This window comes from Perca fluviatilis, chromosome 6 (genome assembly GCF_010015445.1).
Source record: "Perca fluviatilis chromosome 6, GENO_Pfluv_1.0, whole genome shotgun sequence".
Taxonomy (NCBI): domain Eukaryota; kingdom Metazoa; phylum Chordata; class Actinopteri; order Perciformes; family Percidae; genus Perca; species Perca fluviatilis.
Window position 1 is genome coordinate 36,096,354 of NC_053117.1, and position 16,998 is coordinate 36,113,351.

Consider the following 16,998-nt stretch of genomic DNA (forward strand, 5'->3'; position numbering starts at 1 on the left):
TGTATATTTAAATAAATTTCATTTATTTGAGGAAACGTGTGTTCTCCAAATTTTGTCATACCTTTGAGCCAGGTCATGACGATGTCTTGTTAATTCTTCAGCCTGGCAAGTTTGGTATCTGTGGGAAACATTTCAAGTAAAGTTCTGTATGTTGGCACAAAGCCTGGCTGCTCAACTGGCCTTTATACAACTATTTAAAACTATTCTAAAGCCATCTTATTTACAGGCTTTTACCTTGAAAGGATGTCACTGTGTAACCAAGCTGTTTAACTGTTGCACGCTTGTTGATTTCCCCAGCTCACATTTCATTCTCTCCACTTCCCGTTTTTCTGAAATCTGAACTTCAGCTTTTTTCAGTTTTTAAAGACAGTAAAGACAAATACGTAGCTGCACTTGAAAGACAAACTACACAGATTATTTCTTTTACCTGAATTAGATTCAAAATGCAAAACATGTTTACAAAGAAGGAGCAAGGTGATACTCCAAAGAAAATAGAATAAGGGTTCTCCATGAATCATCCCATCACGACTGTTTTGTTGTTATCCTGTCATCTAACGGCTTGACCTCTGTAACTTGAACCTGAACGAAGTTATGAGCGGTCGGTACAAAGTGGCACGAAGCAAGGTTCAGTTCAACAATGTTCTAAAGGTTTAGTGAGACACACAATAGTGTATTCATTTTTTAACAATTGCTCCATTTACTTTGATGACATGAGAGTAGATAAGAAAGGGGCACCAGAGGAAAGGAGGATTGGTTTAAGGTAGGTTTACGCAGATAAATCTTCAGGGAGGAAGACAGTGTAACAATATATGAGACCATCCATCCATCCATCTATCTTCGTCCATTTATCCGGGGTCGGGTCGCGGGGGCAGCAGCTCCAGCAGGGGACCCCAAACTTCCCTTTCCCAAGCCACTAACATTAACCAGCTCTGACTGGGGGATCCCGAGACATTCCCAGGCCAGGGTGGAGATATAATCCCTCCACCTAGTCCTGGGTTTTCCCCGAGGCCTCCTCCCAGCTGGATGTGCCTGGAACACCTGAGCTTCTCACTCTCTCTCTAAGGGAGACGCCAGCCACCCTCCAGAGGAAACCCATTTTCGCCGCTTGTAACCTGGATCTCGTACTTTCGGTCATGATACCAATTAAAACAGATAAGAGAGGCTTTGTTCAATTACCACAAAATGTAGTGTAGCATATGCACAACAAGGGACAGGACAAATTATAGTGAGAGGGGCCGATATGATCTCTCACAAAGTGGATTTAAAATGTTAGCCAAATAATGACATAAAACAAAGATACAGCGTGAAAGACAGAGACTCCTGCAATTCATCCACAGAGTTGTCTATTTCCTCAACATTCCACTTACGCGACTGCTCCGTTGCCGATGAAAATTCTGCCAGATTTCACTCATTTAGGCCAGATGTCCGCTGCCTTGGGCTTTCTTTGTGTTGGCATTTTAAAGCTTTAGTGCATAACTTTTTGATATTAATGAACGTCCGTTACATTCAAGCCGTTGCCAAATGAGTTGATACAAAGCTAATTAAGACTATCAGCTCCACATGTCCAGAAGATTGTGTCCTCCGGTGACTTTCCCGCGCAGAAGCTCGAGTGAAGATAATTTCTAAGGAGTCCATCATGTTTTTTTAATCCTCCTTGTCCTCCTCAGCTACTAGTAACTGCGTGGAGGAAGGGGGGGGGGGCGCGTGCGCGATCACGTAAGGCTCGTGTCATGTGAACGCGCCGACAGTGTTGTTGTCATTACTTAGAATTCCTCATGGGAGCGACAGAAACTACGCACTATAGCTTTAAACTCTGGTGGATTTCTGAGGACTATGGTTGACTGCTCCTCAGATCTCTGCAGGGTAAATCCAGACAGCTAGCTAGACTATCTGTCCAATCTGAGTTTTCTGTTGCACGACTAAAACAACTTTTTGAACGTACACACGTTCCACCAAACCAAACAACAACAAAACTATTTTGCAGCGGCATTGCGTCTTTTTCCAGTGTTTAGCACCGCCCAACACGATTGTGATTGGTTTAAAGAAATGCCAATAAACCAGAGCATGTTTTTCACCCATCCAGGAATGCTGTGTGGACTAGCCAGACCCTCCTCTGCAGCGCTGTGGAGGAGGAGGAGGGTCTGGCACAGCGAGACTATCCACATAGCTGATACTAAGCGTTGACTGCAGCAGCTTCGTCTCACCGTCCAAACATCCATGTTAACTTGGCCAAATGTGGCAGTGAGAGCATGTCTGTCTTCCACAGACTGTAAACATCCTCGCCTTCATTGGTTCATTTCATTAACAGTTTCCTCCTCCTCCTCCTCCTCCTCCTCACATCAGTCACTCAGATCCTCTCCAGAAAACACATGCTGAAAAAAAATCTTTTTGCTTCAGCTTTTTTCATTGTGAACAAACACTAGAAACCCTTTTCATTCATTTCTGCCTATTACGGAGAAAAACTAATGTCTTTCCTTCACTGCTTTCTATTGTACTGGACCACATATTCCTTAAAAATAATGTTACAGATAAATTCATCTCAATGAATCAATTAATGCCAAGCCACCTTAAAATGAGTGAGGGGAGTTATTACTGTCAGTGGTGGACTTTGATGGGCAAAGAAATAAAATACAGAGGGCGCCAGCGTGTTCAAAGTTTTCTATGAGGCAGGTCTCTCCTGGTTACTCAAGATTCCAAAATTTGTTGAATTTGATGCAGCACAAGCGTAACGCAGTGTGACAAATCAAACCCCACACACATGCATCACACACGTGAGTGACGTACCTCAGGCAGTCTGAGTCAGAGTTCCTTCACCACTGGATCCCGTTCACTGCAGGTCAACACAAAGAACCAGAGATGGGAAAAAAAAAACACTTCACCTTCATCCTGCAGAGGAATGAAGTTTATACAATGAAACCTGTTGGTGGAAACACTCACTGTGTGGGTTTTCATCTGGCAGAAATAATCAATAACCCATTAATTAACTTAATTCATTTCAACTTTTGTGATGACAGAAAAAAAAAGCTGAAATTCAATTCAAATCATTGTATTTGTCACCGAGGGGCAATTAAAAGATCCATACAGATACATATAACTTTATTGTCCATTAGATTTGCATAAAATGGAAATGTGTCTTTGCCACTCGCCTATACAGTAAGACCACACGCACCATAAACAACAATACAGAGCAATTATGCATGTTAAAATCTAAAAGTGACCAAGTGGCAGTCCATCAGAATATCACAACAATGTATGCAGCTCAGCAGTGTTTAACCATAAATAAGTACGAAATGAAATAGTGTAGGACTTGAGCTTTGGTGAAGACAAGTCTGTCAAGCTGAAATCTGATGCTGTCATATTGTGTTTGGAACAACAAACCTGCAGACTCAGATTATTTAACAGATGGACAGAGTCCAGCTGGCTGACGTCTGACCCAGTTCATGTCCCCATTTCTGTTCTTCCCACAAAGACACAAAGCAAATATTCTTCATACGTACAAAAAAAAAACACAACAAACTTGTGCATCTTCCGTAAATACGAGATTTTTTATTTGCACAGAGGAGAGGAATCATAATTCCAATAGAAACTTTTCACAGTAAGGTCTGGGATTAACCCAGAGTAACCAGGACATTGTTTCTGGAATAGTCTTGCATTGCCAGACCTTCCTCCACAGCACTGCAGCACTGAGGGTCTGGCTAGTCCACACGGGGTCAGCCCTATGTTCCCACAGCCCCATGTTCACACCGCCCTATGTTCCCACATTTCTAAGATTTTTCTAAGACATTTCCTTTTTCATAAATTTCTATCAGATTTTATCCCCCTAATGTTAATCCTAAAAAATGTTGTGGGAGGATAGGGCTTAAATTGAAGGGAACTGTAGGAACACAAGACCTAATTTTGAAAATGTCCTAGAAATGTGGGAACATAGGGCTGTGGGAACATAGGGCCTAATTTTGGAAAAAAAAAATCTTAGAAATTTGGGTACATAGGGCCTAATTTTGAAAAAAATCTCAGAAATGTGGGAACATAGGGCCTAATTTTCAATGAAAAAAAATTTCTTAGAAATGTGGGATCATAGGGCTGTGGGAACATAGGCACTCTCCCATCCACACAGCACTCTGGGATGGGAGAAAAACGTGCTCTGGTTTATTGGCATTTCTTTAGAATCATCTTGAGCGGCGCTAAGCTCCGCACGGAGCAACGGTGCAACTACAAAATAGCCTCGGGAAGGAACTTTTTTTGGTGGAACATGTGTACGTTCAAAAGTTGTTTTGGTCGTGCAACAGAAAACTGTTAGTCTAGCTAGAGCTAGACTATCTGTCTCTCTTACCATGCAGAGATCTGAGGAGCAGTTAACCATAGTCCTAAAACCATAAATCCACCCAACACAAAGAAAGCGGAATCATATTTCTCTATATCTGTGTCTGAGTCCCAACGGTCAGCGACAGATGCCGCCCACAAAGAGCCTGGGTATACCAAGGTTTCTGCCTAAAAGGAAGTTTTTCCTCGCCACTGTCTCACCAAATGCTTGCTCATGGGAAATTGTTGTGTGTTTCTAAATTATAGAGTGTGGTCTAGACCAGAGGGGTATTGCACAAAACCAAGATAAGGGATTAAGCCGGGATATTCAGGTTATCCTGGATGAATTTAGCTTTGACTTGGTTGCACAAAAGCAGGTTGAATTAAGCCCAGCCAAGTAACCATGGCGATTTATTCTTTGCAGCTAGCCTGCTCAAGAGCAGGCTAACAGGCAGGCTAAGATTAATCCTGGAGTCTGATGTGTTAAATCAGCTGCCGCTCTGATCCGAAATAAACGTGTTTAACAGTTATTCCGTTGTCTTCTGAATGTGTTCTGCTTTATTTTATTAACATGCATTACTTGTCACTATTGCTGTCACGAGTTTGATTTAAATCCTACTACTGCAGTTGTTGAGATGGTATGGTAAAAAGTGGGACGATAGGAAATGGGCTTTTCCTCCGCTGCTGTCCCCGTGAAATGTGCCCTCGCCCGTGCAACGCGGGGAAGCGTGGGGAGGCAGGGCGATCCTCCCACACGGTGCAGCGGACTCTAAAAGCGGACTTTTAGCATCAATAACGACGAAAATGGCACCTGATCAAATGTCCTTTTTTACCAAATAGGAGTGAGAATGTGTTGGAATGCCACAAAGCTTCTTAATCATTTTATTTTGGGGCTGTCACTTGTCATCTTGGAGCTTGGGAGTGAGAAAAAAAAACATGAATAATAACAGGCTACATTGTTTTACAGATATGCTTACAGTGTGTATTGAAGTCACTTCTTTTTCTAGTTTTTGTCCAGTCATGCTTGTTCTGTATGAACATTAATTGTAGAAAGATATTTAGAATTAGACATAGTTTATGGAGATCTGTGCATATGGTTGTAAAACATATTCTCGCATTATGAATAAACTTTGAAATTAGTCCTTATAAATTTCCCAGGAACAAGAATTATTATTTTTTTATTTATATAGTGCTTTACAGGCTACTCAAAGACGTTTTACACTAAAACCAGCACTTTAAGCGGATAAAACAGATACAGCAATAAAACCAACAAAACAAGCATATTAAAGCAATTAAAACGTGGAGTTGACTGAGTAGATTTTTTTAAATCCATACGTATTCAGTCGGTCCGCTATTGTCTGTCGGGCTTTTTCTTTCCGTTTGATAATTTCCCTTTTTGCATATTATGTTTCACCTCCTCTTAAATTTCCATTAGAAGCTGCTGCTCAGCGGGTGAAACATATGCTGCACTTTTCCATTTCTGCATCAGTAAATCTGTGATCGATACCATGGTCTATTTAAGAAATCCGTGAACGTTCACTTATCCCATCTATGTACACCTGGCTTGACATAGCTTCAACTACTTATCCTGGCTCGGCAAACGTGCAACCGATTAAGCCGCGATGAGTGGATCACACTAAGTCAAGCTGCGCTTTTTCATTTATCCTGGATTTCTTTATTCTACTTTTGTGCAATAGGCCCCTACCCTATCTGTAAAGTGTCTTGAGATTAACTCGTTATGATTTGATACTATAAATAAATTGAATTGAAAATTGAATTGACGGACATCCGGCCGAAATAAGGGACATCTGGCAGAATTTTTGATAGAGACTAGGCCTATTCTGGAAAGACACATGACATCACACAGGAATTTTGCAAATGCCAGGTGGGCAGGAATCTCAAAAGAAGGAAAAAGACAGTGGGACATTTGGAATGATGCCATAATGAAAATGATGAAAACTAACAGCAGCTAGGACTCATCCGTCTATTTTTCCAGATTCATTTAAAATGACTCAAAAACTTTGCTCCAAACAAAAGAATTCTACAGCGTCTGTGTTTGAAATAGCTTTTTAGTCACCATGTCTCCAGATAACGGTCATTATTCAGCGTGGAGGAGGAGAAGGAGAAGGAGTTTAATCTGGGTTATCAGGACGGAGAAACTCTGAGCGATAGTCGTCACCGTTTGACGACCGCAGTGTTTCCTCACAGAGCCGCTGCTCGCTGTTATCAACCTCAAACACTTCATGACTCGTTCGGATAAACAAACAGAAGCAGTGCGGAGGAGGACTGGAGGTCAGAGTGACAATTATCTGGACACATTCCAGCTGGCTGCTGTCACACAAAATCCTTCATCCAGTTTGACTGAATCAGCTGGACAAACACAATGACAGAAACAAGTGCAACATGTTGTTTTGGACAACTCAAAACAGGCAACAGGCAAGCAAGTGTTATTTACATAAACTTCTGGTGTACTTACAAACTTTACAATCCATCGTTTTATGAGTGCATAACCTATTTGTACTACTGTAGATGTTTGGTATCATTTTGGGCATTATTAGTGGGGTAATGTTAAGAGACACTTCGGATCCGGCTATTCAGCTGATAACGCTACTCTACGCTAACTCTCCCAATGTTCGACCCAGGTGAAAAAAGCTTCTGGGGGGGTGTTTGGCTCGAGGTCATGGTGCAAAGGACCCTAGGGTGAAATTACTCCGAACCATCACTTTAAAGTACATTTCCCTGATCATACTTACACACCTTTACTTGAGTTACATTTTCAATGCAGGACTGTTAAATGTAACAGGGTATATTTACAGTGTTGTATTAGTACTTTTACTTAAGTAAAGGATCTGAATACTTCTTCCACCGCTGGAGGAATGACATCACACTCTTGATTTACTTCCAGTTACAACGTTCAGAGCAATACAGGAAGTAGTGTTTCCTTTATGAAGTGAGCAGTGCTGGAGGATTTTATGGGATTAGTTTTGTAGCTTTAATTCCAAGCAAAACTTCTCAAGTATCAAACAAAAAACACTAACTCAAGCAAAAAAATTGTCACCTTAAAGGTAAAACTTAAAACGTGCAAACAAAACATTTGTGTAGTTGTAAACTTGTTTGATATTATGTCCTTTTGTTTACAGTTCCCTCTGCTTCTTTCTCAATGATCAGTCTTTTGCTCTCTCCATCACGTTTGCAGTCATGCTCCCAGCTTTCTCCTTTGCGCTCCCTGAGTTTTTGCTTGCGATTCTGACACAGAAATCTCGCGTGGGCGGGTCTTACAGGGGTGCGTCGCCATTGGCTAATGAGTGTTAAGGGAAAGTTTGAGTGACAGCTCAGCCTCAGTGCAGGTAAACTAACATTATAGACTCAGAGTCTGGTCTGGAGGACACACAAGCTGGGAGCATGACTGCAAACGTGATGGAGAGAGCAAAAGACTGATCACTGAGAAAGAAGCAGAGGGAACTGTAAACAAAAGGACATAATATCAAACAAATAAAAGACCAATAGTTTACAACTACACAAATGTTTTGTTTGCAAGTTTTAAGTTTTACCTTTGAGGTGATCATTTTTTTGCTTGAGTTATTATTTTTTGTTTGATACTTGAGAAGTTTTGCTTGGAATTAAAGTCACAAAACTAATCCCATAGGATTTGGCCGTTCATGAAAACAAACAATTTGCCTATCTTGCATAAATCTAAACAATGTCTATATGTGTTTTTAACGGCTATTGACAGTCCTGCTGTGAATGCTTTCTGTTTTTTTGTAATGTGCACACTGCACCAAATTCCTATTAGTATTTCATAGTATAGTATTTTTAGGATCAGACCTTTAGTGTTAAACTGTTTAGTGTTGACTATTCGACCACAGGCCACGGCTTCTGTTCTGTAGCTGACCTTTGACCTCAGGTTTCCTTATAGGAATACGACGAATTATTCTGTGACACCTGATGAAACTCGTCCCACTTTTACTTCTAAGAATCTCTTCAAATAACTGTGTGTCTCATCCTTTGTTTGTTCCTCTTCTGGTTTCACATTTCAACACTTGACTGACGTTAAATAACTGATCTGCTTACAACCGGCTGGGCAACGTCAGAAAATCCTTTCATCAACTTATTCCGCTGTATTCTGATTCAACCCTTGTGTTGTCTTCCCGTCGACTATGCAACCTTTTTTTTTTTTTTGACATTTATGTCCCATTTTTTTTCTCAAGTTTTTGTCCCTTTTTCCCATCTTTGACAATTTTTTCAGCGCTTTTTTTTGTGCCGTTTGTGTTGTTGTTTTCCCCACGTTTTTGAAGATTTTTCAACGTTTTTTGTCACTTTTATCAATTTTTTTCTTCAAATGCTATAAAATTGAACACCCTAATTCATGAAAGTATGTGAACTAATTTATTAGAGTGTTTTATGGAACCATCCATATTACTTATTTTTTGACCCGAGAACAACAGGAGGGTGAGGTAAATGTATTTATGCATGTCATGTGGGGAGCTCTTCTTAAAAAAGGAAGTGGTGGAAGAAGTATTCAGATCCTTTACTTTAGTAATTATTAAGTAAAAGTACTAATACCACACTGTAAGAATACTCTGTTACAAGTAAAAGTCCTGCATTGAAAATGTTACTTAAGTAAAACTATGTAAGTATCATCAGGAAAATGTACTTAACGTATTAAAAGTAAAAGTACTCAATGCAGAAAAATCCTCACATTTTAGAAACTGGAAACGATCCAAACAGTTGTGCGTTTAATAGTCTAATCATTTCAGCTGGACTTGTAGGTCTATATATTGTTGGGTAGTTTAATTTATAATAAAAAACCCTATTGTGTAAACTACATGTGTTCTGTGTGCAAAAATCTTAATTTGTAAAGTAACTAGTAACTAAAGCTGTCAGATTAATGTAATGGAGTAAAAAGTACAATATTTCTTTCTGAAATGAAGTAGAAAGTGTAATGAAAAGAAACGACTCAACTTAAAGTACAAGTACCTCAACATTTGTACTTAAGTGTAGTCCTTGAGTAAATGTACGTAGTTACATTACACCCTTGAAAAAGAGAAACCAGTTTTGAATGTAGACTTGTGGCACAACAAATGTTATTACTTTAATTTGAACTAAATTAATTAACCGTGATAAGTAAATGTTCTGAATTGATGCCGTCTCTTCTGTAGTTTTCCACCCATCACACGCTCTCTTGCTTCAAAGCTGATGGGGGAATTCCCCTCCAGTTTTATGATTTGTGAGTTTCAAAGCCTCCGTTTGATTGCTGAAGGAGAGAGTTCACTTTGCTCCGCGTGTCTCAACATCTTCCTGACTCTCTGCCAACATTCCTGCTGTTCCTCCGAAGCGCGAAGAGGAGGAAGTGTTTTAATGTGACGGGAGCTGGTTTTCCAGGAAGTGTTAATCTTCATTCTGTTTATAGAAAGTAAAGCAAAATATTTTACTGCAGATAACATCTGACATTTAAGAAGATCACTATGGTGAAAAAAATGAAATCATATAAAGCTAAAATAAACAAGTGTTTTTTAAATATACCTGCCTTAACTTTGTTATAGCGCCAATAGAAAACAAATTTATTTTACATCATAACTGCGTTCCTCGGTTCTGGGCAGAGGTGGAAAGTAACTAATTACAATTACTCACATTAATGTCACTTGGTAGTTTTTGTTGTGTTTACTTTTTAAAGTCATTTTTAAAAATCTGTAATTTTACTTTTACTTAAAGTGACTTCATGTAACTTTTACACGTTTCTGAAACTGTGTAATGTTCCATCTGATGATCATAAATGAGATGTAACAGCAAACGAGACTAACAGTGAAAAGAACGCTAATGCCTCTTCCCGGGTCTGATTTTTCCGCCAAGTCCCAGAATGATTTACGGCAGGTAGACGGTGCTACAGTAACACATTCTGATGGGTCACAGATTTCAGCTGAATACCGGAAAAAGCCTGTGTTAGTGAGTATGTAGGTAAAAGGAAGCAGGAGATGTCTTTATCTGCTGTAGATATGGTGGATACTGGGGCAGGACCATCACAGGAAAAGGGAAAGTGAAAGACGATGGGGGAAAACGCAATGATTAAAAAACGTCCCCGAATATGCCCTCAGGTATGTAATGTGTCTATTCCGTTCATAAAGTAACTTTAGACTGTGCGATGTGGTTGTACTTCAGTAGCCTGGATTAAATTACGTCCCCCTTCCATTTAGCACGGACGTTTTATTCCTTTTAGTCCGTGTTTGTGTTGGCCTACTATTTTCTTTTCCTCCTTGTGTAAAGCGTCCGTGGGTTTCATGAAATGTGCTATATAAATTATTACTACAACAATCTCTTAATGCTTTGGGTCGTGACACAGTGACAGTGATACCCGGTTTAGCTCACGATACATCCAGGCTAAGTTACCGTATACAACACTTGAAATGCAACGATGCATCTGTAACTTATTCTCTTATTGTAAATTAATGATTTTCTGTCTGATCAACATATTCATCGCAACTACATGGCCTGCTGGTAACGCTAACTCGGTAATCTACAGTGGGCAATATAGCACCGCAAAGAAAAGACCTTTACTACAGCATGTGTGGTAAAAACACTACCGCTTTTGTCCAAAGCGGCCGCTAGAATCAACATAAACTGAAAGTTACATATAGCTACTTTGAAAGTCCAATGTGTGGGAATTTCTCCCATCTAGCATTGAGATCATATATCGCAATCAACTCTCTCGCGCCACGCAGTTCAAAGTACGTATTACAGCTATGGTAGCCGTTCGGCGTCTCTTTCGATCCCCTTTTTCCTTCAACAGGTCTTTCCATCTTTGGAAGGCAGCTCCAGTGTTCACTCTTTTTTTATGATGATGCCGGTCTCTTGCTCTTTTCAATATCCTTTTTCTTTTTCTGAAGAAGACTCCTGTTCCTGAAATTTGGATTTTGAATACGTGTGGTCCTCCATGTTTCCTTCTTCAAACTTGCCGGGGGCCGGGAAGATACGATACCCATTAGCAGCATTAGCAGCACCTGGGAGTTTATCATGTGACAGCGAAAACGCAAAAGGCAGAGCAGTATGTCCTGTATGTCCCTTATCGGCTAACGTATTTCAAGATGGCGCATGAATATGGAGCGTCTACCCCAGTTCATACAAATGCAAATGTAAAATTTCAAGCCAAAGGGAATACTTGGAATTGATGGTGGTGGTAAATATTCATGAAAAAGGACAAGTTTGTGAACGGCAACACAGATTTTGATAATGAACAACTAAAAACATTACACAATGGACCTTTAAATATGTTATGTTTGAAGTATTGTACTTTACATTTTAAATTACATTTCTACAATTCTTTGGCTTTGTGCCCTTAAAAAATCGCAAAAGACTGCGATTTTATTAAATAAGTGTGAAAGATATTAAGCATAAATATAAAAAAGTAACTTTTACTCTTAGTAAATTTGAAATGAACTACTTTTTACTTTTACTTGAGTAGATTTTTATATCAGTAATTATACTTGTATAGCCTACTTAAGTCAAAGGTCATCAAAGTACTTTCAATTGAGTAGAATGTTTTCGGAGGCTCCTCTTTCCACCTCTGGTAAACGGATATTAAGTAGAAAAAAGAAAAGGAAGTTTTACGCTCATCTTTGTTTCAAAACTGTGTTTCATCACAGCAGATTCAGCCGAATTCCTCCGCAGTATCTCTAGGGTGTGTCGGTATCAAGAGATTGAGTAAGAGTGCTACTGTTTAACCCTTTGTAACCCTAAACTAAGGAAGTCTAACTGTCGAACTGGATTATTTCTATTTTCAGTTGTTTCTTCTATAAGACGTGTGACATTCTGCTGCTGTTCAGAAGTAGCCATGTTTCTATTCACCTACTTTTATGCGCAAAGTATCGCATATGAAAAACTGGATAGAAACAGCAAAATGTGATAAAACTTCCTCAAAAAAGTTTTTATGCACGCCTGTAGTGGGTTTTGCCTTTCAGCTGTTTCCTGTCTTCCCGAGTGCCAATTCTTTTTGCTCCCGAAACGCAAAAAAACTGGTTCAAGATTAGGCACCCGCTGCAAACCGGCCCTCAAACCGGCCCTCAAACCACATTGGTGGTGAGGGATATAATGATTTGAACTTGTTGTTGAGTTTGTTTCTAGGATGATGGTAGAAAAAAGATCACGGGGTCATTCAATTCAAAGGGGCTTATAGTGTGTTCCGTTTCTACTCGGAAGTCGGATTTTCTGAGGTCAAAGTCGGAAACACGCCCACTGAATTCCCCCCTGAGCTTGGAACTCGGACAACCTCACAGTACATCGAGTTCAAAATCCAACATGGCGGCCCGGTGCATCAACAGTAGTGAAAGCTGTAGTAACATACAGCTATTAGCAATTCTGTCTTATTTGTGTCTCACTAAATCAGTTGTACACACAGTGCAGTCTCCAACTTCTATCTGTGGACATATTGCTACGCTGTCTGCATGCACAAAAAGAGCGTAATGCATTGTTATTAACTGTTATTGCTAACAGTGGCTAATGTGGTTAGAGCTAACCCCAGAATGAAAAATCAGACTTATAAATGTAACGCATTCAACTTGAGTGTGACGTCATTTCCAGCTCCGGCTTCCGAGTTCTGTGCTAAATGGAACGCATTATAATCCTCCGAAGCAAAAACACATAGATACAGGGCTGCAACTAATGATTCATTTTCATTTGATTAATCTGTTGATTGCTTTCTTGATTATTCGATCAGTTGTTTGGTCTATAAAATGTCAAATGTCTTGCTTTGTCTACAGCTCAAATTCAGTTTACTGTCACAGAGGAGTGAAAAAACTAGAAAATATTCACATTTAAGAAAATGGTATCAGAGAATTCTTACTTTTTTTTCAAAAGAAATGACTCAAACTGATTATCAAAATAGCTGGAGATTAATTTAATAGTTGACAACTAATTGATTAATCAATTCATCTTTGCAGCTCTATATCAATACAAAGGTGTGTTGGAGCAACTGACCCCTGATCATTTTTCCTGGTTGCAAGCATGGCAAATTTTAGCGTTTTCACGTGTGATATTTTATAACCATGTGTGATATTTAATGACCGCGTGTGACTGCGGTATCAAAATTAAAGCCACACCTTAAGGCCTGAACTGGGTGTTTCAGTTGTTGTGAGAAGAAGCCGCTGTAATCCTAGGAAATCTGCAGGTGATGTGTTCAGGTGTGTCGCAGTGGCATCACGCTGCACCTTCTTTTGATATCTCAGAAATGCTGCTGTCATGGTCGCACAGTATTTAAGCTTCTGTTTCTAGTCCGGTATGTGCGGCATGCATGATTGATAGCCATGTCAGATGAATGATGGAGGCATTTTTTGTGTGAACGGGGCACAGAGTTCATGTGCTGTCTAATGGTTTTGTTAGGTGAGTGGGAGGTGTGGGAAAGAGCTCAGATTAGTAGCGTTAAGAAACCTTTACTGGTGTCGGATATATGACTCTGCACCTGAATGCAGCTCCACCCGGGTTGTTTCCTGCCCAGTACACAAATATTTCAAATACTTTTCTAATCCTGGATTTTTGTAGCTCTGAGGCAAATTGAGCCCATGAGATTTACCCATAACTCTTTAGAAGATGTTCACAGTACTCATCACACTTAAAGAATTGCGTAAAAGAAGAATCAGAAATATCAGCATCAGTATGAACATGTTCTCATGGCTTAACTTAAGTATGTACGCATTGTACAAAACTGCACAGTTTCATTTTACTGTACATTGCTTTATGCAGTTCTATGAGACTATACCCCAAAATTTCTATTACAGTTATTGTCAAACAATAACACCACACATTTAGTAAAGTTGTTACCCCAGAGTTAAACAAATGAAAGATAGAAAGACGCTTTATTGGGCATTCATCACAAGGCAATTCTTTACAGATTTAATGAAAGTCGGTCGCAGATATAATGGGGCAGTTAAGACACACTACAAACAACAAAACTCTTTATTTCACACTCCAAACCAAAGTTTTTATAGTTTTGAATTTTCAATTAGTCCTTTTTTTATTTTTATTTTATTTTTTGTTTGTTTGCTGGTTTTAGTTTAGTTTCAGTTTTACAGAAAGGTTTAGGTTTAGTTTTAAAGTAGTTTTAGTTTGTTTTGTTAAGGCCATGGAGTGTAATGTCCCAGAAGTATGTAGCTACATGTACAATACAAAATACATAGTTGGGGAACCATATAGGAATGGCCATGATGTTTAATGGTTAATCTCTGGACGTCTCCTTTTTTTGGTAGTAATATATTATAACTAAAAAAAATTAAATAAATGATTTACGTTCATTTTTATTTTATTGTTATTTGTTTTTTTAACCAGGCAGTACAGTTTTAGTTTAGTTTTAGTTTTCCTTGAAGGTTTCAGTTTAATATACTTTCAGTTTACAAAAAAATATTTTTCACGGCTTATTTTTGTTTTCGTTTTAGTTTACTACGATAACCCTGTTCCAAAGCAACAGAAACACATGCAATTTAAAAATAGGCTAACCAAAAATAATTTTAGGTTGTAACTGGCATCTGAAGTCACAGTTTGGCCTCAAGCCAGACAGAAACTGCTATTAAAAACCTAAGCTTTAAATAGCATTTTAGCCTCCACAATGTGGTTAATCACTCTGTGACTTTTCAGGTATGTCTGCAATGTTGCTCTCATGTAGGTCATACAGTACAATGGCTAAACAGCCAGATAGTGATACTGTAACACGAGAAACTTCCCTGATGGTATTACCCAAAGATAGGGTAAACAATGAAGAAAAGGAGATGACCGAGACAGCTTCCCTGAGGAACACCGAAGGGCAAATCATATATTGAACAAAATAGGTAGTTATTTCCTTTCAGAAATGACACATATTGTTTACTGGTGTGATGCCCCCATCTTACATACAGTATGACTATTACAAAAATTATTCATATGATCGTTTCCTGATCTGCTACTGTGGTAAGGTTTGGAAAAGATGGTCCACAGCTGACTAAACCCACAGTAGTCCACCCACCCAAACTTTCTGATCAGCACTTTGCTACTAAGGGTCATATTGAAATATGTAAAGCTTTGTTTGAGTCCACACTTTTTAGGCATTTACTTTTGAGATTATTTGCCAATATTGCCAAAATAAATGATGGATCTATTATGTTTTAATTTTCTTACTTATTATTTTTTCTTCACATTTTTTACAATGAGGGTGTTATATTTCATACTTACCTGCCTTATTTAGCTTTCATTCTATAACCGTAAGTTATTAAACTCCTTGTGTTTACACGCTTACTTGATTAATTCATCTCTGTGAAGTTCTCCATATAAATTCTGTTATCTTTTGTTTTCTATTGAGGTTTTTTCTTTCCAAGAACTTCTATCGCACAGAGGAACTATTTTTCATGCTGCTGATGTTGTAAAAGCCTTTAGCAACACCAAGTAGGATTAAGGACTTTCTAAAGGACTGTCATGTTTTCATAATGAGGCATTAAAGCTGTGTTGATGATGCATTTTATACTCTAGTGAAGATATTTTTCAGGTTCAAACGTGAAGGTTGAGGTTTCTTGTGTAATCCTGACATGGTTTCTGTCTGCTTCCTGTCTGATGCAACTGGGAATCTCCCATCAGATACACTTCCTTTCTTTCTTCCTGTCTTCCTCCTTTTGTCTCCTCCAGCGTCCCTCCTTTCCTTTCCTCTACTCTCCACTCTGGTTTGAACTAGATGCTTTCTGCCAGAGATGACTCACTGTGTTGGTATGTAGGGAAAGAGAAGGGGGAGTTGTGGAGAGGAAAACCTCCTTGTTGTCCTCTTTGCCTCTGATCATTTCTCCTCTCGATTCTATCCTTTTTCCCCTTCTTCACTCTGACAGGATCACTCTTTAAGTCTGTAACTCTTTATTTTGCCTGCAACAGATGAACAGTTTAGGACTCCAGCCATGTTTATGTGGATTACAGTCAGCAAAGTGGCTAAAATAGGAAGAAACTGCTGTGATCCAGTGTAGAAAAACAGGGTTGCTGCAGCAACAAATAGGGAAAAAGAGAAACACACTTAGGTTCGGGTCGTCATACAAAAGCATGCACTCAAAATATATTTCTAATATGTTATTTGTATGAAAATATAAGACGTGTTTTGTCATGTGTGGTTCAATTACAGCTCTATTGAACGAAATATCTGTTTGTCTGTCAGTCCAACACTTTGGTCCATATGAAACTTCTTCCTGCTGTGTGACTGGGTTTCCCCTTTAAGTCCCAGTAATTACTTTTCAAGGAACTAAAAGGTGCCTTCCGCCTATTTTTGTCCGTGTAAAGACCAGTTAATACTAGTTCTAGAAATGATTTCTCAAAAGTCCCGAATCTTTTAGGTTTTAAAATACCTTCAACTCTTCTATGCTACTACTACTACTACTACTACTACTACTACTACTACTACTGCTACTACTATGCTAATATTCAAATCAGAGTATTTATATATAAAGACCAAATTTACATGGCAATTAGAGCAGCCCAGATTATGATGATATTGGATGGATTCAAATGTAGCAGATTTGTCAGCTAAATATAGCCTAGAAATCTAGACACACCCTAGTGGCAGTAAATTTATTTTGCAGCCAGGGTCAGTTTAGGCACTCTCCGTTTACTTGCGAGCTGGAAAAACCAAACTCTGGTCAGGCCAATCACATCGTGTATAGAGTCGGTGGGCGGGCTTATGGCTGCTGCTGCTGCTGCTGCTGGAATCTTCTG